This window comes from Setaria italica, chromosome V (assembly GCF_000263155.2).
Source record: "Setaria italica strain Yugu1 chromosome V, Setaria_italica_v2.0, whole genome shotgun sequence".
NCBI lineage: Eukaryota > Viridiplantae > Streptophyta > Magnoliopsida > Poales > Poaceae > Setaria > Setaria italica.
This window is the reverse complement of record NC_028454.1, coordinates 20,486,082-20,511,812: the sequence shown is the minus strand read 5'-3', so window position 1 is coordinate 20,511,812 and position 25,731 is coordinate 20,486,082.

The window sequence follows — 25,731 nt, the reverse complement described above, 5'->3', positions numbered from 1 at the left end:
CAGCTCCATTTTTCTTGGCCGATTCCGACATCAACACTTTGGTTTGAAGCGCGTTCCTTCCCGTATCAACCATGTTAGTGGGGAAAGGGTGCTGATCAATCTTCATTGGCTTTGCTAGCTTTGTCGGGACCTCGAACTTGAGCCTGCTCTGCTCGATGGCTGATTGTATCTGCTGACGGAAGATCTTGCACTCGTTTGTGTCGTGGGATGTGGCATTGTGCCATTTGCAATACTTCATCTTTTTTAGCTGCTCGGCCGACGAGATCGTATGATAAGGCAAGAGTTTGATCTGCCCCTCTTGGAGAAGTAAGTCAAAAATTTTGTCGGCCTTGGAGGTGTCAAAGCCGAATGCTTCTGGCTCTTTCTTCCCGAAAGGACACGATATCGACTTCTTCCCTTTGACCCATTCTGCTAGGCCGATTTCCGCTTTCTCCTCAGATTAAGATCCCTCCAAGTATGCCACCTTCTTCTGGAAATTTCTCCGCTGGTCAAAAGGGCGCACTTCCTGACCGGCCAATCGATGGATGATCTGACTCAGGCTATCGAACTCCTGGGAAGCGTACTTCTCTTTGATGTGTGGCAGGAGGCCTTGGAAGGCGATATCGGCCAGCTGCGCGTCGGTCAGGACTAGGGTGTAGCATTTGTTTCTGACCTCTCGAACCTCTGCACATAATTGGTCACTGGCTGGTCGCTCCTCTGCCTGAGGCTGGTCAAATCTGAGAGCTTCATCTCACGGACTCCTGCGTAGAAGTATTTGTGGAACTACTTCTCCAGGTCGGCCCAAGTAACTATGGAATTAGGCGGTAGCGTAGTGAACCATTGGAAAGCTGACCCGGACAGGGACGATAAGAACGGGCGTCCCGCAGAGCATCCTGTGTAGCGGCCTCCCTGCATTGGATGATGAATCTGTTTACGTGCTTCACAGTGGAGGTATCATCCAGGCCCGAAAACTTGGTGAAGTTGGGGACTTTGTACTGATAGGGAAAACGGCAGCAGATCGTAGGTAGGTGGGTATGGCATTTTTTATGTGTAGGTTTGTACCTTCGACTTCAATCCGAGTTGATCTTGAATCACCTCCGCTATCCTTGCTATCCAATCCACTTGCTGCTGATGAACAACTAGTCGGGAAATCGGCACATGTTGGTGGATCGGTGGCGGGATGACCAGGTGATGAATCAAAGCGTGTGGCAGATTCTGCGATAACGTGGCCGGCTGAGCGGTTGACAGTTGATGGCATATCGAATCTGTCGTTCCATCGTATAGCATCATAGGCGCTGTACTTCTGAGAGCTTCTGTGGCATCTGCCCCCCGGCCGATTTCTAACGAGGCCGGTTGATACTGTAGAACTATCGGCCAGGTAGCCGATTGGAACGGTGCCTGGATCGGAGAGCCTCCATAGCTGGCCGATTAATCTAGAACAGCCGCTGTTGCCGGTGCCCCCCAAGGCACTGAGTTTGACGGCGATGATTACATGGAGGAAATTTGAGCAAGCTGAGGCGGTGCTTGTGATTGAAAGCATGGCGCGCCATTGTATCCTAGATGCATTGAAGGCAATGAAGTATTGTGTCCTCCATGTTGTGTCGACATCGGTTGAGGAGCCGATTGAGATGTGCCCGGTAAGCTCCTGACTAGGGCTACAATGGGTGGGGCATATGCTGGCCCCTGATATCCTTGAGACACGCCATTGGCCAAGGAGCTGATGACGGCATTGTACACCGTGTTGGTCATCACCGGGGATTGGTCGATGAAAGCCTGGTAGACAGACTGTTGGATCATGTCGGACATCTTGCCCGAGTCCTCAACGATGGTGATCTGGCGGGGAGTTGGAAAAGGAGCTTTCTTGATGGCCTCCCTACTCTTGCTACGACTGAAAGATTGCAAGTATACCTTCTTGTAGTCTTCTAGGTGTTTTGCTAATTCTTCTTTATGGTCGTCCTTGAGCTCTGCCTTCGTAACCTTGATGACATTTTCTTCGGAGACTTCAGCGGCCTTTGACATGTTGGATGTTGAGGTGGTCCCACCGGGCGTGCCAAAAGTGTGTTGGCACTAAAAGTCAGCCGATTTGACCCTCAGTGTCGGACACACGACCCGGGAGAATCCGCTTAACTCTTGTTTGGGTAATCTCCCTGGTGCGGTTCGCGCGGCGTGCCAGCCAATCTGACCTGTTGATTGGCAAGGAAGAAAACGTGTTAAATTACAGGGGTTTCGATCAGCTAAGGTTCCGATCTCGAAAAGCGTATCAGCGAATCGGCCGATTTGCTATATAAAGATAATCGGCTATGATACAGCCGACAATCGTGTAGCGATTGCGAAGAAAACTACTAGAGTAAACTAGACAAAGCTACGAAAGCAACACTTGAAATAGATCTAATCGGCTATATGATACTGATGAATGAAAAATAACAATAATAGAGCCGATAGTTCAAATCTCAAGCTGGATAACTGGTGATAAAACTAGAACAATAGATGAAACCTATAATTCTAGTAAATATCAATAACTGGTGAATAAATCTAAACGAAACGACAGCGATGCGCCCGAAGTTAAAGCTTAGATGTTACTCGATAAACGGAACTTACAGAATCGGCCGGAGATCGTGTCGATGCAGCCCTGCCAACCCGTACGAACTTGTGAAAGAAGAAAAGTATTGGCAAAGTCGCCGACTTGAAAGTAAAGTACGAGGAAATAGTAGATTGTTGTATTGATTGATTGATGTGTTTACAAATCTCTAAAGATGGCTATTTATAGCCTGTTACAACCAATTTCTTAACCGACTATGATCTATCTCTAACTTTAAATGAAAACGAATATTTACAAACACAACTCGTATCAGAGTTGGTTATTGTACTCCCATGGGCCAATCTTTCTCCATCTTCTTTCTCTGACCTACTTTAAGCCCATATTGGCCCAATCGCCCCAGCCTTCCAATCGGCGATCTCCACTAACTCCATCCGCTAAAACACTGTAGCGCCTACCGGCCGATTTCCAGCTGTAGCACCAATTTGCCGATTCCCAATCGTGACCTTTTAATACACCATATCAACCAATCCTTTCTTCTCTTGACGCTGATCCCATACGTGTCAAAATCTGGCGTCGACAGAATGAAACTTGGAGATGAATGGAAAACTGCTTTCAAAGCAAAGTTTGGGTTGTATGAGTGGTTAGTTATGCCTTTCGGATTGACTAATGCACCTAGTACATTCATGAGATTAATGAACCATGTCTTGTGAGCATTCATTGGAAAATTTGTTGTTGTTTACTTTGATGATATCCTAATTTATAGCAAGACATTGGAGGAACATGTTGCTCATATTCAACAAGTTTTGGATGTGCTAAGAAAGGAAAATTATTTGCTAACCTTGAGAAGTGCACATTTTGTACAGATCAGGTTGTGTTTCTTGGTTTTGTAGTTTCAGGTTTAGGAATTCAAGTTGATGAATCAAAGGTGAAAGCAATCAAGGATTGGCCGACTCCTGAAAATGTAAGTTAGGTGAGAAGTTTCCATGGACTTGCTGGTTTTTACGGGAGATTTGTGAGAGACTTCAGCACCATAGCTGCTCCATTAAATGAGTTGACAAAGAAAGGTGTTGCCTTCCAATGGGGTGAACCACAAGAGAAAGCTTTCCAAGAATTGAAGAAAAGATTATCCGAAGCCCCCTTGCTTGTGTTGCCAGATTTCACTAAAACCTTTGAGGTTGAATGTGATGCAAGTGGGATTGGGATTGGAGGTGTTCTCATGCAAAACGGATAGCCCATTGCATACTTCAGTGAGAAGTTGGGAGGAGCACAACTGAATTATTCGGTATATGAAAAGGAGTTGTATGTTTTGGTAAGAGCACTTGAGACTTGGCAACATTACTTATGGCCAGAGGAATTTGTTATTCATTCGGATCATGAGGCTTTGAAGTATTTAAAGGGCCAAGCAAAACTGAATCGTAGACATGCCAAATGGGTTGAATTCATAGAAACTTTTCAATATGTTGTGAAATACAATAAAGGTAACGAAAACATTGTTGCTGATGCTTTATCCCGTAAAAATGTTTTGTTACATCAACTTGAAGTAAAGGTGCCGGGACTTGAAAACATAAAAGAATTATACCCCACTGACCATGAATTTTCAGAACCTTATGCCAAATGTACAACTGGAAAAGAATGGGAAAAATATCATACTCATGATGGATTTTTGTTTAGAGCTAACAAATTGTGTGTTCCAAGTTGCTTTGTTAGACTTTTGTTGCTACAGGAAACACATTCAGGTGGTCTGATGGGTCACTTTGGATGGAAAAAGACATATGAGATGCTTGCTGACCATTTCTATTGGCCGGAGATGAGAAGAGATGTTCAACAGCTTGTGCAAAGATGCGTCACCTGTCACAAAGCTAAGTCAAAACTAAACCCCCATGGATTATATACTCCCTTGCCTGTTCCTAATGCTCCTTGGAAAGATATTAGCATGGATTTTGTTTTAGGATTACCTAGGACAAAGAGGGGGAGGGATTCAATATTTGTTGTTGTATTTGTTGTTGTTGATCGATTCTCTAAAATGGCATATTTTATACCTTATCATAAAAGTGATGATGCTTCCCACATAGCCTCTCTATTTTCCAGGGATATTGTGAGATTACATGGCATGCCCAAATGATTGTTTCTGACCGCGACACCAAGTTTTTGAGCTATTTCTGGAAGACATCGTGGGCCAAGCTAGGGACAAGGCTGATGTTTTCCACCACATGCCACCCTCAAACGGATGGCCAAACTGAAGTAGTGAATAGAACACTTTCTATGCTGCTGCGAGCCTTGATCAAGAAGAACTTGAGAGAATGGGAAGAGTGCTTGCCACATGTGGAATTCGCATACAACAGGGCAGTACACTCTACAACTAATATGTGTCCCTTTTGATGTTGTATATGGTTTGAAACCACTCGCTCCTGTCGATTTGTTGCCGCTACCATTGCAGGAAAGGAGTAACATGGAAGCAACCAAGCGTGCATCTTATGTCAAGAAGATTCATGAGAAGACCAAAGAGGCAATAGCAAAAAGGTCCAAGTACTATGCTGCATGAGCAAACAAGCATCGCAAGAAGGTGACATTTGAGCCTAGAGATTTAGTGTGGGTACACCTTCGCAAAGACCGCTTTCCAGAGAAGTGCAAATCCAAATTGATGCCACGAGGAGATGGTCCATTCAGAGTGCTGTCCAAGATCAATGATAATGCTTATAAGATAGAGCTCCCTGAAGATTACGGTGTTAGCAGATCTTTCAATGTTGCTGACTTAACACTATTCTTCGGACTAGAAGAATCAGAGTCGAGGATGACTCCTATTCAAGAGGGGGAGGATGATGAGGACATCCCAACCATGCAGGCCTCACCTACATCGCCAACCTCCACTGTCGGGATACGAGGTAGGCTACGCTAGCGCAAAACAAAATTTTCTACCGCGTATAACCAGGAAGAGCTGCCGTATAGGGATCACGGGATTACCACTCGACGCACTACTGGTGCGGAAGATGTAGATATGCGTCGGTGCAGTGAAGACGATCACGTAGTCGTACGTAGTCGATCAACGTAGTCGTACGTAGTTGATCACATCCAGCAGCTCCTCAGCAGCTCGTCCACGTGCACAGCAAGATCGCCTCCGGTGCCGCGGCTCGTCGTCGGCTCGTCGTGGCTCGTCGGCGGCTCGTCGATGGCTCGTCCAAGTGCTGCAGGCGCAACACCTCCAAGGTATCCACACGTGCAGGGAGGAAGCGTCGCAAGCCGGACTGCTAGATCCGCGAGTTGCAACAGGCGAGGGCGTGGGAGGCGCGGCAAGTCTGTTCAGCCAAAAGGTGTAAAACCCTAGGGCGCCCCCACCCCTCTATTTATAGGGGTTCCTGATGGGCTTCTGGATCCGAGGCCCATTAGTACTCCTAAACCTAATCCAACTCGGATCAAATCCGAATTGGGCTTCCAGCCCCTTAAGTGTGCGACCCTTTGGGTTCGGATACGTATAGACATGGCCCGAGTACTCCTACTCGGCCCAATAGTCGGTAGCGGCCTCTAGCAAGACGTGCCAACTCCTATACGCACACGAAGATCATATCAGACGAACCATCACAACATAATATACATGCTATTCCCTTTGCCTCACGATATTTGGTCTAGCTTCAAGCCGACCGCTCTTTCTCGATCCTGTGATTCGGAATCCCTTTGTAGGTTAACTCTTAACCGTACGTAGCATGGCCATGCATTTTCGGATCCGATCACTCGAGGGGCCCAGAGATATCACTCTCAATCAGAGAGGGGCAAATCCCTTCTTGATTGACCATGTCTCATAGCATGCTTCTTGACAAACCCGAAAGCTACCTTTATGACTACCCTGTTACAGCGTAGCGTTTGATAGCCCCTAAGTAGGTCGATCCACATCTAGAATACATGCGACAATCTCAGGTCTAAGGACAAAGCGTATATGTTGTTTAAAGAGAGAACTACTTCTCGTGTTGGGTCAGTCCTAACACATGTCTCCACATGTGTCCACATTATTAGTTCAACATCTCCATGTCCATGACTTGTGAAACATAGTCATCAACTAATACATGTGCTAGTCTAATATTCATGTGTGTCCTCACATGAACTCCGACTAGGGACAACTTTAGAATAACCATACAAGTAAAGAGTTTCACATACAATTCACATAATTGCTAATCAATTCAAGTAGCCTTTAATGGATATTCAATGAACACAATATACAAATCATGGATACAAATGGAATATCATCATCTCTATGATTGCCTCTAGGGCATACCTCCAACAGTCTCCCACTTGCACTAGAGTCAATCTAGAAGGTACCTAATACCCATAGCTCTTACATGCGCATCATGCTTAGCCTGCGGGAGTGGTTTTGTCAACGGATCAGAAATGTTCAGATCCGTGTGTATTTTGCATATCTTGATCTCACCCCGGTTAACGAAGTCTCGAATGAGATGAAATCGCCGCATTACGTGTTTGTTCTTCTGGTGGTTCCTTGGCTCCTTTGCTTGCGCAATTGCCCCATTATTATCACAGTAGAGATTCAATGGGCTGGACGCATTCGGGAACACACCAAGCTCAATGAGGAAATTCCTTATCCAAACACCTTCCTTCGCGGCTTCCGAAGCCGCGATGTACTCGGCTTCTGTCGTAGAATCGGCCACCGTCTCCTGCTTGGAACTCTTCCAACTAACAGCACCACCATTTAGCGTAAACACAAATCCTGATTGTGACTTTGAATCATCTCTGTCGGTTTGGAAACTAGCATCGGTGTAACCTGTTACAACGAGCTCCTCCTGACCTCCATAGACGAGGAACATATCTTTAGTCCTTCTCAAGTACTTAAGAATGTTTTTCACCGCTGTCCAGTGACTCTCACCTGGATCAGATTGGTGTCTGCTTGTCATACTTAGCGCATATGAAACATCCGGGCGAGTACTTATCATTGCATACATGATAGATCCAATAGCTGAGGCATATGGCACTCTACTCATGCGATCCCGCTCATCAGCAGTCGAAGGACACTGAGTCTTGCTGAGATGTATGCCATGTGACATAGGCAAGAACTCTTTCTTTGCCTCTTCCATGCTGAACCGCTTTAACACTTTGTCAATGTAAGTATCTTGGCTTAAACCTATAAGCCTTCTCGATCTATCTCTATAGATCTTAATACCCAGAATATATGCCGCTTCCCCTAAGTCCTTCATCGAAAAACTATTTTTCAGTGAAGTCTTTACGGACTCAAGCATAGGAATGTTATTTCCAATCAGTAATATGTCATCCACATATAAGATTAGAAATACTACAGAGCTCCCACTAACCTTCTTGTAAACACAAGACTCTTCTTCGTTCTTGGTGAAGTCAAACCCTTTGACCACTTCATCAAAACGAATGTTCCAACTCCTAGATGCTTGCTTCAATCCATAAATGGATCTCTGAAGCTTGCATACCTTTCCAGCATTTTTCGGATCGACAAAACCCTCGGGCTGTATCATATACACGTCCTCAGCTAGGTTTCCATTCAGGAAAGCTGTCTTGACATCCATCTGCCATATCTCATAATCGAAATATGCAGCTATAGCTAGAATAATCCGAATGGACTTAAGCATCACTACGGGCGAGAAGGTCTCGTCGTAGTCAACTCCTTGAACTTGTCGAAAACCTTTTGCGACAAGTCGTGCTTTATAGATGTGAACATTTCCATCCATGTCCTTTTTCTTCTTATAGATCCACTTGCACTCTATGGTTTTAACACCATCAGGCGGGTCAACCAAGTTCCAAACTTGATTGTCTCCCATGGACTCTATTTCGGATTGCATGACACTCTACCATTTTTCGGAGTCTGGGTCCATCATTGCTTCTGCATATGTCGCAGGCTCATCATTGTCCAACAATAATATTTCCTGCATTTCGCGGAGCCTTGCCGACCTTCGTGGTTGTGGCGGTGCTTCTCTTGCCATGGGCATCTCAACTTGTTCTGCTACGTTAGCATCACTCATTGATTCTTGCCCGATTGGCTCATCTTGAACTTCTTCAAGATGCACTGTCTTTCCACTCTTTTCTCCTTTGAGAAACTCTTTCTCTAGGAAAACCCCGTTCCGAGCGACAAACACTTTGCCTTCTGATCGGTTGTAGAAATAATATCCCAAAGTTTCCTTTGGATATCCCACGAAAATGCACTTATCCGACTTGGGTGTGATCTTGTCCGACTGAAGTCGCTTGACAAACACTTCACATCCCCAAATCTTTAGAAAAGACAAACTAGGAACCTTTCCAGTCCATATCTCATATGGTGTCTTAACTACGGATTTAGATGGTACCCTATTAAGTGTGAAAGCTGCTGTTTCTAGAGCGTATCCCCAAAATGACAACGGTAGGTCCGACTGGCTCATCATTGATCGAACCATGTCTAACAAAGTTCGATTACGTCGCTCGGACACACCATTTCTCTGAGGTGTTCCAGGCGGCGTAAGTTGTGGAACAATTCCGCAACTCTTTAGATGATTGCTAAAATCGTGGCTCAAATACTCGCCTCCACGATCAGATCGTAAGGCCTTAATTTTCTTGCCACGCTGATTTTCAACTTCATTCTGAAATTCCTTGAACTTTTCAAAGGTTTCGGACTTGTGCCTCATTAAGTAGACATAGCCATATCTACTAAAATCATCAGTAAAAGTTATGACGTATTGGAATCCTCCTCTAGCCGTCGTGCTCATTGGTCCGCATACATCACTATGTACGAGTTCCAACAAGTCTACTGCTCTCTCAGGAAATCCTGTGAAAGGCGTCTTGGTCATCTTGCCTAGCAAGCAAGCCTCACATGTCTCGTATGATTCAAAATCAAACGAAGTTAGAAGTCCATCAGAATGGAGCTTCTTCATGCGCTTATCACTTATATGACCCAAACGACAATGCCACAAGTAGGTAGGACTCAAATCATTAGGCCGAGGCCTTTTAGCACTTACATTACAGACAGGTGAACCATCAAGATTTAAAACAAATAATCCATTCACAATGGGTGCAAAAGCCATAAACATATTATTCTTAGAGATCACACAACCATTGTTTTCACTCGCAAATGAATAACCATCCTTCATCAAACATGAAGGAGATAAAATGTTTCGACTTAAACTAGGAACAAAATAACAATTATTCAACTCCATAATAAATCCTGACGGGAGGTGGAGTTGCATCGTCCCGACGGTCAAAGCAGCAACTCTTGCATTATTGCCCACGCGGAAATCAACTTCTCCTCTTTCCACGCTTCTACTTCTTATCATTCCCTGCATCGAATTGCAAATATGAGCAACCGATCCGGTATCAAATACCCAAGAATTAATAACTGTATCAGCGAGAAATATGTTGTCTATAACATAAACAACAAGCGTACCTGAGGTAGAAGTACTCTTACTTCCGCCGTTCTTCAAGGAAGCTAGGTACTGCTTGCAGTTTCTCTTCCAGTGACCAAGTTCATGACAGTAAAAGCACTCTTTATCTGGAGCAGGTCCAGGTCCAGCTTTAGCCTTGGGCGGTGGGTTTGGCTTGGACGTTCCAGCCTTGCCCTTCTTCTTCCAAGAATTGCCCTTCTTCTTAAAGCTGGGCTTGTTCTGTATCGCCATCACATGGCTGGTACTAGCGCTTTTCTTAATGTCAGCTTCTGCTGTCTTGAGCATACCACACAGCTCATTCAGACCCTTCTCCGTCCCATGCATATGGTAGTTCGAGATGAAGTTCCCATAGCTAGCCGGAAGAGATGAAAGAATGAAATCAGTGGCCAACTCTTGGCCCAGTGGGAAGCCTAGCTTCTCCAACCGTTGAGTGTAACCAACCATCTTGATCACGTGTGGTCCTACTGCTGCGCCTTCTGCTAGCTTGCTCTCAACAAAGGCCTTAGACACATTGAACCTTTCAGTCCTGGCCTGTGTTTGGAACATGTCTCTAAGCGCCACGATCATATCGTGCGCCTCATGGTTTGTTTCGAACTGCATCTGCAGCTCGGGTTCCATGCAAGCAAGCATAAGGCAGCTTACTTCGAGGTTAGCATCACATGCTTTCTTGTAAGCATTCTTAGCAGCAGCGGGTGCATCCTCAGCAGGTTCTTCTGGTAGTGGGTTGTCTAGAACATCTTCCTTTTTCTCAGCCCTGAGAACAATTCTCAGGTTGCGGATCCAATCCGAGTAGTTTGTTCCATTCAACTTGTCCTTCTCAAGGACCGAACGCAAAGCAAACGATGTGGTGGTGTTGCTAGGTGCCATTTAATCTACAACAAAAGTAATGCAAAATACACTAAGACAAACGTATCCAAGATAGAGCAAATTACATTAAACTATTTTAACAGAATCTACTCCCACTAAAATCAATATCCCTCTATTGAAACTTAGTAATTCAGGATCCACAACTAACAAGTCTACTAGTGAGCTTTAGCATCACCGCTAGCAAACGAGGTAGATCGGTAAGCAACTTTTGCTAATCATATCACATATGACTCCTGTTGTTGGGTGACATCTCTATGTCTCGGCGCCCAACCTTTATGCCCCAAGGTCCTTAACCGTTAAGATGACCTCGTTAAGCTAACCAACCCTTATGCGTGTAAGTGTCCGACACAAACCCGTCTAGTCAAGGAAAACTAGTGGCACCCTAATTTCATAGACCCACCACTAATTGTACAAGACATGGGACGATGCAAGTTTTAGTTGGGAGGGCATACTAACTTAAACTTTGCGAGGGATCGTTCTACTTCTAACATCACAGCATGCAGAAAGTAAAACATAAATAGAATAGCATTCACACAGTTGTGACACAGTATGGCCCGTTTTTCATATGGTGATCTCCATCTCCATAGAACCTGTTCACCATGGTGATCTCCATCTCCATGTTCCATGTGCGCCATCCTCCTGGTGATGAGTCCTCCAAGAACTAGAGCATGCTATTACGCCTAATAGCTAGTAAAGAATCTAGTAATGAAGATTACACAGTTGCTTGGATCATCACAGATTGGTACGCAGACCATTAATTACAATAAAGTGACAACACATATGGCTCCTGCCGTGTTGCCGTACGCGCGACACGCAGGTCACGAATGAGTTACACACATGCATCACATACACAAGGGGGCCATACTGATCACAAGATATATACATACATCCTGCAAAAGAGAGTTAGGCGTCCTAACGTTCCAAACTTCGGAGGCCCGAAACTCCATCTTCCAAGCCGAATTTGGCAAATCTAATTTCGCCGAAAACGGCGAAGCGGTTGAAATTCACGTGTAACTTTTTCTGTAGATCAATTTTCGTATAGAAATCGCCCCGATCCGAGATCGTACCGAAAAGTTACGGCTGATTTACCGAAACATGCGCATACGGCAAAATCCCGACCCCGGCAGTAGATCACATCTACTATTGCACATCTAATGCGCCTGGCGTATGACCCTGGATCTCGATTTGACCAATCATATTGATCTTCCCTCACTGCAACTGGATTTACGTGTATCACTTAACTCCGATGGCGGAAACCGACCGGTAGGAGTATGTCGTTACACTACCATTGCAGCAAGGGCACGAAATCAGGACATAGATCAAACAGAGAACTCGCATATCTCCATATGCACACATCCCGAATCCAAAACTAAGCAGCTAAGGCTCTTGATACCACTGTAGGGATACGAGGTAGGCTACGCTAGCGCAAAACAAAATTTTCTACCGCGTATAACCAGGAAGAGCTGCCGTATAGGGATCACGGGATTACCACTCGACGCACTACTGGTGCGGAAGATGTAGATATGCGTCGGTGCAGTGAAGACGATCACGTAGTCGTACGTAGTCGATCAACGTAGTCGTACGTAGTTGATCACGTCCAGCAGCTCCTCAGCAGCTCGTCCACGTGCACAGTAAGATCGCCTCCGGTGCCGCGGCTCGTCGTCGGCTCGTCGTGGCTCGTCGGCGGCTCGTCGATGGCTCGTCCAAGTGCTGCAGGCGCAACACCTCCAAGGTATCCACACGTGCAGGGAGGAAGCGTCGCAAGCCGGACTGCTAGATCCGCGAGTTGCAACAGGCGAGGGCGTGGGAGGCGCGGCAAGTCTGTTCAGCCAAAAGGTGTAAAACCCTAGGGCGCCCCCACCCCTCTATTTATAGGGGTTCCTGATGGGCTTCTGGATCCGAGGCCCATTAGTACTCCTAAACCTAATCCAACTCGGATCAAATCCGAATTGGGCTTCCAGCCCCTTAAGTGTGCGACCCTTTGGGTTCGGATACGTATAGACATGGCCCGAGTACTCCTACTCGGCCCAATAGTCGGTAGCGGCCTCTAGCAAGACGTGCCAACTCCTATACGCACACGAAGATCATATCAGACGAACCATCACAACATAATATACATGCTATTCCCTTTGCCTCACGATATTTGGTCTAGCTTCAAGCCGACCGCTCTTTCTCGATCCTGTGATTCGGAATCCCTTTGTAGGTTAACTCTTAACCGTACGTAGCATGGCCATGCATTTTCGGATCCGATCACTCGAGGGGCCCAGAGATATCACTCTCAATCAGAGAGGGGCAAATCCCTTCTTGATTGACCATGTCTCATAGCATGCTTCTTGACAAACCCGAAAGCTACCTTTATGACTACCCTGTTACGGCGTAGCGTTTGATAGCCCCTAAGTAGGTCGATCCACATCTAGAATACATGCGACAATCTCAGGTCTAAGGACAAAGCGTATATGTTGTTTAAAGAGAGAACTACTTCTCGTGTTGGGTCAGTCCTAACACATGTCTCCACATGTGTCCACATTATTAGTTCAACATCTCCATGTCCATGACTTGTGAAACATAGTCATCAACTAATACATGTGCTAGTCTAATATTCATGTGTGTCCTCACATGAACTCCGACTAGGGACAACTTTAGAATAACCATACAAGTAAAGAGTTTCACATACAATTCACATAATTGCTAATCAATTCAAGTAGCCTTTAATGGATATTCAATGAACACAATATACAAATCATGGATACAAATGGAATATCATCATCTCTATGATTGCCTCTAGGGCATACCTCCAACATCCACACCGACCATGCCGAGCACAACTACACCAACCCAAGTCTTTAAAGGACCAATTACACGTAGTCGGGCAAAGGAACTACAACAAGAGGTGAACGCGCTACTTTATGAAGTTTATTTAAATATTAATGAGAATTATATACTGCCTAAGTCCAGTACATTGCTATTACTCAGCTTTACCAAGGAGGATGACAAGAACACACAAGGCAATGAATACAAAGAAGAACCACGTTCAAATTCGTCCAATTCTGCAAAACAGTCTGAAAGAAATAATCATAACTTTTGATTTCCAAAAGCTATGAAGGCCAATGGGTACTTGTTGGAAAACTCTTGAAGTCTAGTTTCCATTGACAATAACCCCAACCAGTTTGGAGAAACCGTTATGGCACCCGACCAGTTCTAATGCATACTGGTCAGAAGCTCAACAGTCCACATGAAGCTAAAGTTGCCGTGTAAAACTGTACCAATGTACAAGATTTTGAGGAACATACTACACATGGTGTGAAAGTGTATCAAGTTAAGTTTCCAACGCAACCAATGAAACGTCATTTGGACTTCCCAAGAAGGAGTTATGATCAAAACATTGAAGACTGCGCAGAAGGCCAACAGCCACGCGGGAACAACTCAGGAGCTCTTGATGACTAACTCTTCATTTCTATCTCGTGTTTATACCTATCTAGGAGGGCTGTTCCTAGTATAAATATCTCTGTACTCCCAAGGAAATGACAGACTTTTGATAATCCAAATACAAACCCCTTTATTCAGCTGTGTGCTAACAAATCCAGAGAGAGATCTCTACCCTTAGCTCTTGTGTTCTCCTTCGCGGAGATTACAGAAGCGGCCGCGTCATCGGCACCCAATCCGTGCTCCTGGTCCATTGATTCAAGGTTGCGTAGGTTGGTTTCTTTGAGAGTGTGGTTCAGCGAATCCTTGGTTTAGGCTGCCGTATAGAGATGGTGGTTGGCTCCTTGTGCACGCCGTCAGGTTGCACTAGTTATCGCTGCTTGCAGCAAGTTATTGGCCGTTCTTCGGCTAGTTATCAAGACCGGGATCCTACGTCGTGAAGATCAGGACCAAGACCCCATCAGCGCACCACCTAGGGTAAAAGTTTTTCTAATATAACATGGTAGTCATGACTTTTAAGTCCAGCAACCTTAAAACCATTTAGATCAACACATCTCTTGATATTTGAGGTACAAGCATCGGCCATCTTAACACCTTGAAGAAAATTGCACAGAATTTCCTTCCGATCATCACCTAACTTGTACAACGCTGGTAGCAAAGTGTATTTTCCTTTATCGTCGAACAATACATGTTGATCATGTCTTATACCCAATTCTTGCATATCGAGTCTAGCCTTCTCACCGTCCTAACTTTTACCAGCCAAATCAAGCATAGTCCCTAGCAAGCTCTCACATATATTCTTCTCAATATGCATCACATCAAGATTATGGCGTATAATCAGATAATCCCAGTAAGGAAGGTCAAAGAAAATACTCTTCTTCCTTCAGTTGTGCCATCTATTATCCTCATCGCGCTACTTCCTCTTCCTCGAAGTAGTCACTCCAAAAGTGACTTGAACAAAACTCTTGTACTGCTCTACTACTTGTGCACCACTAAGGGGCACTGGAGCCTCCCTCATTTCTACCTTGTTATTGAAGCTGACCTTGTTCCTCTACCACATGTGGTTCGTAGGCAAGAAATGATGATGGCCCATGTAGCAATGCTTTCAACCATATTTTGACAACAAGTAATCAGTATCCTTGTGACAATAAGGACAAGCAAACCTGCCTTTTGTGCTCCAACCAAACAACATCGCATATGCAGGAAAATCATTAATTGTCCAAAGTAGCAATGCACGCAGAGTAAAATTTTCCTTTTTCTCCGCATCCCAAGTATCAACTCCATTGTCCCATAGCTCTTTAAGCTCATCGATCAGAGGCTGCAAATATACATCGATGTTAATTCTAGAGATTTAGGCCTAGGAATTAGCATCAACATCATCCAATAGGATTGTTTGAAGCACAACCAAGGAGACAGGTTATAAGGAATTAGGATCACTGGCCATGTAGTATAAGTCACATTCAATATCCCAAATGGATTGAAGCCATTCGATGCAAGTCCCACCCTAACATTATGTGGATCACTTGCAAATGCACTATACTTGGCATCTACGTGCCTCCATGCCTTTGAGTGAGCTGGGTGCCGCACTTAGCCATCTTCAACCAATTCTTCCTTGTGTCAACGCATATGTGTCGATGTGGTCTCGGTCCTATATAATCTCTGCAGTCGAGGAATAAGTGGAAAATACCTTAGTATCTTACGAGGTAAGAGCTTCTTCTTTACTCCACCAGTGCCATCACCACCACACTCTAAATATGTATCTTTCCACCTACTCTCCCCATATTTTGGACATGTGTTCAACTTCTCGTACTCTTCTCCACAGAATAACACATAGTCATTAACACAAGCATGAATCTTTTGGTAGTCCAAGCTAAGGTCTCGAACTACCTTTCAAACTTTGTCCAGGGTATCTAGGACACAATGGTCCTTGGGGAGCACTTGATAGAATAATAACAGTAATTGCTCTAGAGCATTGTTGCTAATACCAAACATGCACTTAATCTGATATAGCCTCACAATAAAAGATATTTGGGTAGCCTCCTTGCAACCTGGGTACAGTTCTTTCCTAGCTTCTTCCATTAAGTTGAAAAATTTTCTTGCTGACTCATTTGGCTCCTCAATATTACCACCTCTAATTTCACCATGTATGGCACCACTAATTAGCGATGAAAGCAGTTTAGTGGATGAGACGCCATCATCATGATCACCTTCTTCACCTTCACAAACATCCCGATCATCATCGTCCACAACAATACATTTGGCAGATCTGCCAGTATGATGTTGTTTTTTGTAATACGGATCAAACCCTCTCGTATTCAAGTGCAACTCAACAATTTTTTTATTTTGATATGCCATGCGACGACATCCTCTACATGGACAGGGCGCAGTCTGTCCTAGAATGGTGCCATCAAAGGTATCTTCAATGAATTTAGTATCTCCATTTTGCCACGCAGCATCTGTATGTGACAATTCCATCCAACTACGATCCTTATGATCATGTGCCATATTGCAAAAAACTTAACTAATAATTTAAGCACAGGTTTGTACTACTATACAACTCCTGAATAATCTGCATAAAATATAGGTTCCTCCATCGGTATTATTATTATCAACAAGTATTATAAAAACTGAATGAATATATATATATATATATATATATATATATACTAATTGAAGAACTCAAGTTTATCAGCATGCACATTAATTGCGATAGGTCTGGATCAATTTTATACCTTGCGTTGAGAGGATAGAATCGGACAACGCCCGTGTCGTCCCGCGTCGAGAGATCGTGGAGGACTAACAAGGGGACTCTTCCTTGGCACTCGACAACTCGCGCGCTAGGGAAGACGACGGCAGGCGGCGATCACACGACGAAGGCAGCATCACGCGAAGAAGGGGAGGAGTCGTGCGAAGGAGGAGAGGTGACGAGATCATGGAGGAATAACAAGGGGACTCTTCCTTAGCACTCAGAAACTCGCGCGCTAGGGAAGACAACGGTAGGCGGGGATCGCGCGATGAAGGCAGCATCACGCGAAGAAGGGGAGGAGTGATGCGAAGGAGGAGGGGAGGTGACGCTAGGAGATAGATCAGGATTAGGCCTCCCAGCTCGTGAAAGAAAGGCTTGCCATATGTGTGGGCTAAAATAAAGGCCCACCAACATAACCAAGCTGGCGGCACCCACAAACTCATCTATTGCAACCATGCGTTCCCCTACATTGCAACGTCTATATATTATTGCAATAGCACCTTCTCTCTAGCAACGATTCGAGTGTTTGTTGTTATAACCAAGATTTCTTTTGCATCAATACCATTTTCGTTGCTATATCTAATACTAGTTGCAACGATTCATATTAGCGTTGCACTATCTAAGACTCATTTGCAACATTTTCTATTTTCGTTGCTATAACCAAGATTTCTTTTGCAACAACACCATTTTCGTTGTAATAACCAAGATTTCTTTTGCAACAACACCGTGTTCATTGCTATATCTAAGAGCCTTTTGCAACGCACGATAGTACTTATCACAATGTGTTATAATTATTGTTTTATGGACAACTATTGCCACCACTATAAAATAGTGTGGCAATAATGTTGCCGCAATTACAACCAAGATATATTCATTGCAATATAGCGTACCTGTTGCAACCACTAAAATTGTAATCGCAATGCTACAAAAATTATGGCAATATGGCACCCTATTACAACCAACAAGGACTATTGTCGTAATAACCCCTATGTATTGCAACGAAAATCGTCTGTTGCAAAAAAAAAACCGTAGCATTAGTGACAAAACCTTGTAGTGTTATGTTGTCCCCGTTGGATCAGAAGGCTACACAGTATTTAAAAGTTGACCATGGAATCTTTAGCACTCTCAAGCTTCTGCGCATGTATTCTCCTCCAGTATTTCCAAACCCGACCCTCTTAGTACTCAATCTTTTCTCTTTGCTAAACCATTCTAACTTGAGCCGCAAAATGAACACTCTATATGATGATCTTATGAATCCTATTAATTGGTCTAAGTCCGGTGAAAAACTCCATGGTTAGATCCAATTAATGACAAGATGTCAGCGGTTTTGTTTTCATAAATTCCTTGCTATCCCTCCATTTCCACCTTCCATATCATCACCCGAATCTCGGAATGAGATTCTTTTTAAGGGGGTAGGCTGTAACAACCCTAGTTTTAATTAATCTTGTCAAAGCTTAAGTATAGTGTTTAGGAGTTACTCTAGCACTTAAAAAGGACCAAAATGACCCTTAAAGCTTAAGTTGAGGGTGGATCATAAATTCAAATTGCATATAACAACTCAACTTTTGGCCAATATACAATTTGTAGAACATTTAAGAACAAACAACTTTTGTTATTAGCTCTTTTTCTGGTTGAGGAGAAGATGTTCAAAATTAAGTAGAAGTTATGCATTGTTAATGTTACATAATGGCCGTTTATTGTTAAAAATTCAAATCATGAGGAAACCCCAATTTTTGCTATACAACTATGCCTCCAATTATTTTATTTGAATCTTGTATACCATTTAGTGATTTTAAAATATTTTTTAAAAAAAAATTAGAGACATTTTATTGTGCTAAAAAATTATTTAAAGTTCAAATATAGCTGTTTTGTTTTGTCAATTGCGTGAAAACCATAGCAGCTTTTGAGTTGATTCTTGTTGCATTGGATTCTTGTGATTTTAGCTTTCCAACAAGTATTTTTGGGGAATTTTTGGACACTTGTAGCTAGGTCGGTTAAGGGAGAAAACTTGAACCGTTTTATTTTTTGGTCAGGCCCACTCATCAGGTCGTCTTCTCCTTCCTCGTCATCAGAACGCACGCCTGTGGTGCACCGGCACCGGCATGGCCGGCGGGCACCGGAGCTTGCTCTCGTCACCAATGGCCGAGCAGCGACGCCGTGGTGTCCTTATCGCCTCACCGTTCTTATCGTCCCCTCGCCCCGGCTATATAAGCAGCACCAGCCCTCCAAAACCACTCGCCCCTTCCTCCCAACCTCCATTGCCAGAACAGAGCTCCAACTATTCCCCATCCTTCACCTAAGAAATTCATCATTGTGAGCGTTCCTCCCAACCTCCATTGCCAGAACAAAGCTCCAACTATTCCCCATCCTTCACCTGAGAAATTCATCACTGTGAGTGAGCCTCAGCTCGATTCCTCACATCCACACCTTGCCCACGACGCCGCACATCTGTTTTTCCGCTTCCCGGCCGCCCTCCCTCGCCGGACGATCCTCCCCCATGGCGAGCTCCCCCACCCCCATCCACTACCTCCTGGAGTTCCTGTGCGCCACCCAGTTCCTCATTGCCAGGCTCTGTTGGTGAGCTCCCTGGCCCTGTGCGCCGCCCCTCTCTCTTCCCCTGTTGTGCGCCCCTTCCTTTCCCTCTGCCACGGCCGGCCCCCAAGTGCCAGGCGCCATGTTTTGTGTCGTCCCTGTGTCGTGCCTGTGTTGTTGCGTGAGGGACCTGAGGGAAGAGGAAGCAGAGAGTTCAGGGGGTCCTACGTAAAAATCCAGAGTTATGTGTGAGGTGGGAAAGATTCCAGGGACCTTTGTGCAATTAATGCGTAGATCTGGGGGCTAGATTGCAAGTTTGCCTCGATTTTCTTTATTTCCTAGATCTAAAAATGGTGAAACTTTGGAAATTCGTAGTAAATTGTAGAAAAATCATAAAATAGCAAATGAAGACTTTTTAGAATCCTTGTGAGTAGATATACACATTAGAGTCATAATATGATATATGTTAGTAGAAAGTTTCTAATGTTTTTATTTATTCTTGCAAAGTGCTTTTAGAAATCCTTTTAAGTTGGTTAGATTCATATCTTGAATTATAGAAGTCGAAAAATTGTGATTGTAGTTGTGTTAGTCTTGTGATGACACACTCTAGCTAAGAAAAATATTAAACATGCTAGCTGTGTACTGTTTTTATGATGTTTTGATTTAATCTTGATAAATAGGAAATTTTAGCTTGTTTTGTTGGTCATTTCCATATCTAAAGTTGTGGTGCTCCAATTGCTGTGACATTTTTATGGTAGGATACTAATGCTACATGTGTGCTGTGGTAAAAGTTTCATATTCATTATATGTAGTATGATTGATTTATTCATATTTAAATTGTTTATTGCTTAATAAATGGTTTAAAATAAGTTATAATTTTTATGCAGGTGTAAAAATGGCAAATGTTGTTCCACTACCTTTGTATGATTGTTTTATACCATAATAACATATAATATGGCTATATGTTTATAGAAAATGATGATCTTTAGAATTATCTTGCTTTTACATGTTTTCTTGCAATAGCAATTTGTCTGTTTCATAGCAATTAAGTTATAAAACCTGAGCATGTGAAAATTTTACAGTGGCCATGTTTTGATAACATCCACCACTCATAAAAATCTCAGCCCTAAACTAGTTGCTCATATGGTAAAAATAATATATATATATATATGTCATTCTATGGAAGTTAATGAAAGTTAATAACAAATAGGCATATGCCCAAGCCATGAGATGCTACTTTAATTACACTAACTTTGCGAAATGTAGTTGAGATATATGGATGTCTATTTGAGCCTTTGAATGATATATGTATGAAATCTCTGTTGGGGAAAATAAGTGAAAACACCAACATGCTACCTTCTGAAATTTGGCTGCATGTGTACTTTTGTGGTGCAATCATTTTCGAGATGATAATGATATTTTATGTAAATGTGGTGAATACAAAGTTGTAGGTAACTTCATAATCTAGCTTGTGTTAAATTTTTATGACCATAAGCCTGATGGTTTAGGAGCTATGTATTTTTTTCAAGTTCATTGTCCGGTTTTGCATGCTCTCTATACAAGTCTGAATGATTGTGTTGTTTGACTTAGCTAGGCTTTGAATTATGTCTTGGAGATACTAGAATAAGTGTATTGATTTTCATGAGCTTTCCAAATTGTTAAAGATCACCCCTTTTGGTGGTCTAAATCTCCAGTTATGAGCTTGTGAAGTGGAATGACAGAATCTATCCTAATCTAGACAGAGATATCTTCTTTGTGATGTTTGACCTGGTTAACTTTGGAATTAGCTTGTGGTGTTTATAACAAAGTTGTGCATGGTTTGTTAAGCTTTCTAAAAGTCTAGAACCACCTTGTTGTGAAAGCTAGAACTCAACTTACTGTTGTCTAAAGTTGCATGTTAGATTTAGTACATATTTTGGATAGAATTATTGCTTTGTGTGTTTAAGGCTAAATAACTGTTGAATCACCTAAAGATGGTAATAAGAAAGTTGTATATAACTTAATAATGTTTCTATAAAGTTAAGGATCATGCTTGTTAGATGATTAGACTCCAGTTATGCATTTCTAAAGTTTGTGTCAGTTTTCTATCCTTGTTTGTACAGATCTACTTATTGGTGTGTTTTCACCTTGTTATTTGTTGGATTAGCTTTTGGAATGAATAAAAAAGTTTTAGATAATTTCATTAAATTTACAGAAAGTCTAGGTTCATCCTTTTTGGATGCTTATATCTCTAGTTATGGCTAAAACAAGTGACTACTGTGTTGCTACCCTGATTCCATGGATGTAATTAAGTTATTAGCTTTAACTTCATGTTGCCTTGTGTGTTTGTTAGTTATCTCATAACACTATTAGATTTAAATTGATCTACCTGAGGATCTTATAAATGTGTTATATAATGTTGGTCAAGCACTTAACTAATAAATGGCCATGTATACATGTTGCTACAAAATAACCATGCTCCATAGCTTGCTAGAACCTTAGTGGTGTTGGTGTGTGACTTGTTTATGCATAAGTGGTTTAAAAACAAATGTAATATACTTTGATCACCTTCAACTTACTGATTGTGTGATGCACTTATGTATGCCATGCTGATTGTGTGATGCACTTATGTATGCCCTAGTTCTTGTATGATGCTATGCTTAATTAGCTCTTGATTGTTAAATGCTTGCAATAGCTTGACTTGAGTTAACTAGTGTGCCATGCTTGTTATGCTTGCTATCTCTATGGTAGACTTGAGTGATGGTTAGTTAAATAACTTGCTCTTTAAGTGCTTATGTCTTGTGGTGTAACCTCATACTTGTCCTGAATGCTTTTTCATGATGCATCTCATGTTACCATTCTTCGTATTCATGCACTTCCATCTTGCATCTCATCTAGATACGCTAGATAAACCACGTAAAGTATGTGATGATGGGACCGAACCCGAAGACTGTGTATGGTGGACCTATGCTGAAGATGGAAAGACTAAGCAAGTGCCGAGATGGGAGATGCTCACCAAGCGAGTGTCGTCTAACAAATACTAACCTAGTGTTGGATTCCAGGCAAGCTTCGAAGCATGATCCGGCTTTCTAAACTTGTGCAATAATTTTTGTTGCTTATGATTATGCATTTAAGTTATTAGGCATTGTTTGAAAACTTAGTTCCATGAACTTAGTACCTATGATCTGAATACTAGCATGATAAGCTGAGTAGATACCATGCTTAATAGGACACAGTAAAAGTCGAGTGATTTCCAGTCACTTGCGAGTTATAGGAATTATTTGTTTTACTTATGTTACAACCATAAGAACGACGGGTGGGGCAGGGCTTCATGAACTATTTTTGGTGGTCAGTGGATTGCCCATCTGTCTAATTGAAAAGTGCTAAGGTCGAACCGTGTCGATGTTCATGATCAAGTGTTTGAAAGTATTAATCTCATACCTAGTATGGGATGGGAAAACCTAGTACCTGATTGAATCGGGACGTGAGTGGACCACCCTACTGTCTCTGGAACAGAGTTCCCCTACGGCCGCACGTGGTTACAAGTGCGGTTGTAGTACGGCGTCATCCAGGACTGTGGAGCCTTGTATCCAAGGAAAGTAGGCCCAACACATAGCTGGGGATTGATGGGGACAGCTAACAAATGAAGTGAACCCGGTGCGGTCCACGGATGTCGTGAGGTTAGGTTCGCCATGCATGGTTAATAAACTCGATTTGAATCGTCTGCCTCTCACAGTTTGAGACTACTTGATTGCTATGCTGCACTGAGTAAGAAATGGAATAGTATGATAATGATAATATTGATGCTTGTCTCTAACTTTTTGATAACCATGTTTGAATAGAGTAAGTTGCTCACTTAGAATGGTTAATGAAGATAGAATCTGTTGCTAAAACTTGAAAGTAAGGATCAACCTTAGTTGCTTTTGGTAAAAACAAACCCACAACTAAAAAGCCTTGCATGTCTAGGAGTCGGTAGAATAGTTACCACCTAACAGGTAATCCTTGTTGAGTATTAGTATACTCAGCCTTGCTTGTGGCTCTCTTTTTCAGGTCTTGTTGTTGACTTGGTTGCTAGTGTGACTTGGTCGTCCTAACTCCGTTCGGGTTGGACAGTCGAGTGGGACCCGTCCTCGGTCGGCGAGGATCGTGGTGATTAATATCATGGTAGGCTTCACCACGATATTTCCGCTGCTTTTAAACTACCGTTATACTTGCATCGACGTTTAGACTACTGTTATTTTCAGCTGCTTTTAAACTCTAAAACTTTACTTTATGCTTTTGAACTCTTGAGTCGTAATAACTGAATGTGGGACCTGTAATGAAGTACCTGGATTGTTGTAATCTCTGGACTCGTCTTCGTGCGAGTATGCTTTGTTTCGATGCGAGACAAGTGGTTTATCGAGTGAAACCCGACGAACTACCATTTTAACTTGATTAAAGTGTTGTTGGGATACGAGGTAGGCTATGCTAGCGCAAAATAAAATTTTTCTACCACGTAAACCAGGAAAACTGCCGTATATGGATCATGGGAGTACCACTCGACGCATAGGTGTGGAAGTTGTAGAATCGCGTCGGGGCAGCGAAGTCGATCAGCGTAGCTGAACACGGAGTCGATCACATCGACGTCGAGCAGCTCTTCAACAGCTCATCCACGTGCAGCAAGGTCGTCCTCATGCTGTGACTCGTCATGGCTCGTCGGTAGCTCGTCCAAGTGCTGCAGGTGCAACACCTCCAAGGTATCCACACGTGTAGGGAGGAAGCGTCGCAAGCCGAACTGCTAGGTCCGCGAGTTGCAATGGGTTAGGGTGTGGGAGGCACGTCAGATGTGTTTTTGGCCAAAGGGATGAAACCCTAGGACGCCCCACCCCTCTATTTATAGAGGTTCCTGACGGGCCTATGGGTCCGAGGCCCATTAGTAGTTCTAAACCTGATCCAACTTGGATCATATCTGAATTGGGCTTCCAGCCCCTTAAGTGTGTGACCCTATGGGTTCGGATACGTATAGACATGGTCTGAGTACTCCTACTCAGCCCAATAGTCGGTAGCGGCCTCTAGCAAGACATGCCAACTCCTATATGCACACGAACATCATATCAGATGAACCGTCACAACATCATGTACATGCTATTCTGTTTGCCTCACGATATTTGGTCTAGCTTCAAGCCAACCGCTCTTTCTCGATCCTGTGATTCGGAATCCCTTTGTAGGTTAACTCTTAACCGTACGTAGCATGGCCATGCATTTCCGGATCCAATCACTCGAGGGGCCTAGAGATATCACTCTCAATTAGAGAGGGGCAAATCCCATCTTGATTGACCATGCCTTACAGCATGCTTCTTGACAAACCCGAAAGCTACCTTTTTAACTACCCTATTACGGTGTAGCGTTTGATAGCCCCTAAGTAAGTCGATCCACATCTTGAGTACATGCAACAATCTCAGGTCTAAGGACAAAGCGTACTTGTTGTGTAAAGAGAGAACTACTTCTCATGTTGGGTCAGTCCTAGCACATGTCTCTACATGTGCCTACATTATTAGTTTGACATCTCCAAGTCCATAACTTGTGAAACATAGTCATCAAATAATACATGTACTAGTCTAATATTCATGCATGTCCTCACATGAACTCCGACTAGGGACAACTTTAGAATAACCATACAAGTAAAGAGTTTCACATACCATTCACATAATTGCAAATCAATTCAAGTAGCCTTTAATGGATTTTCAAGGAACACAATATAAATCATGGATACAAATAAAATATCATCATCTCTATGATTGCCTCTAGGGCATACCTCCAACACGGCGCAGGATCCTTCCCGCATCCTCTTTGGTCTATGGAACTTTGCCGCCGAGTACTCCACCAAGCTTGATTAGGTTTTCCAGATCCAATCTAGAGCCTTGCCTGAACCCGCCCACTTTTCGGACTATGGTGAATTCCAGGTGCCTCGCATCATCCTGACGCCAAATCCCTACGGAAGTGATGATGAGCAACTCCACGCCAGATCGTGAAGCTTTCATGGTCTTTGCTGACGAGCCACCTCAGGATGGCAAAATAGAATCTCAAGAAGAAGACCGTAAGGCCAGGAACTAGAACCGCACAACATGGTGCTAACAAGAGCAAGCTGACGCTCAACAGCAACCTGCTGCTAACGCAGATGCAGTAGGCGACCAGCGCCAGCAGCTGCGCAACGACCGCGATGACACTGACCAAGGTGGCGCTTGGGAAAGACACAGGCGCCCTATACGTGCCCACAATATACTAGCCGACCTCGAGCAGGCTGGTCATAA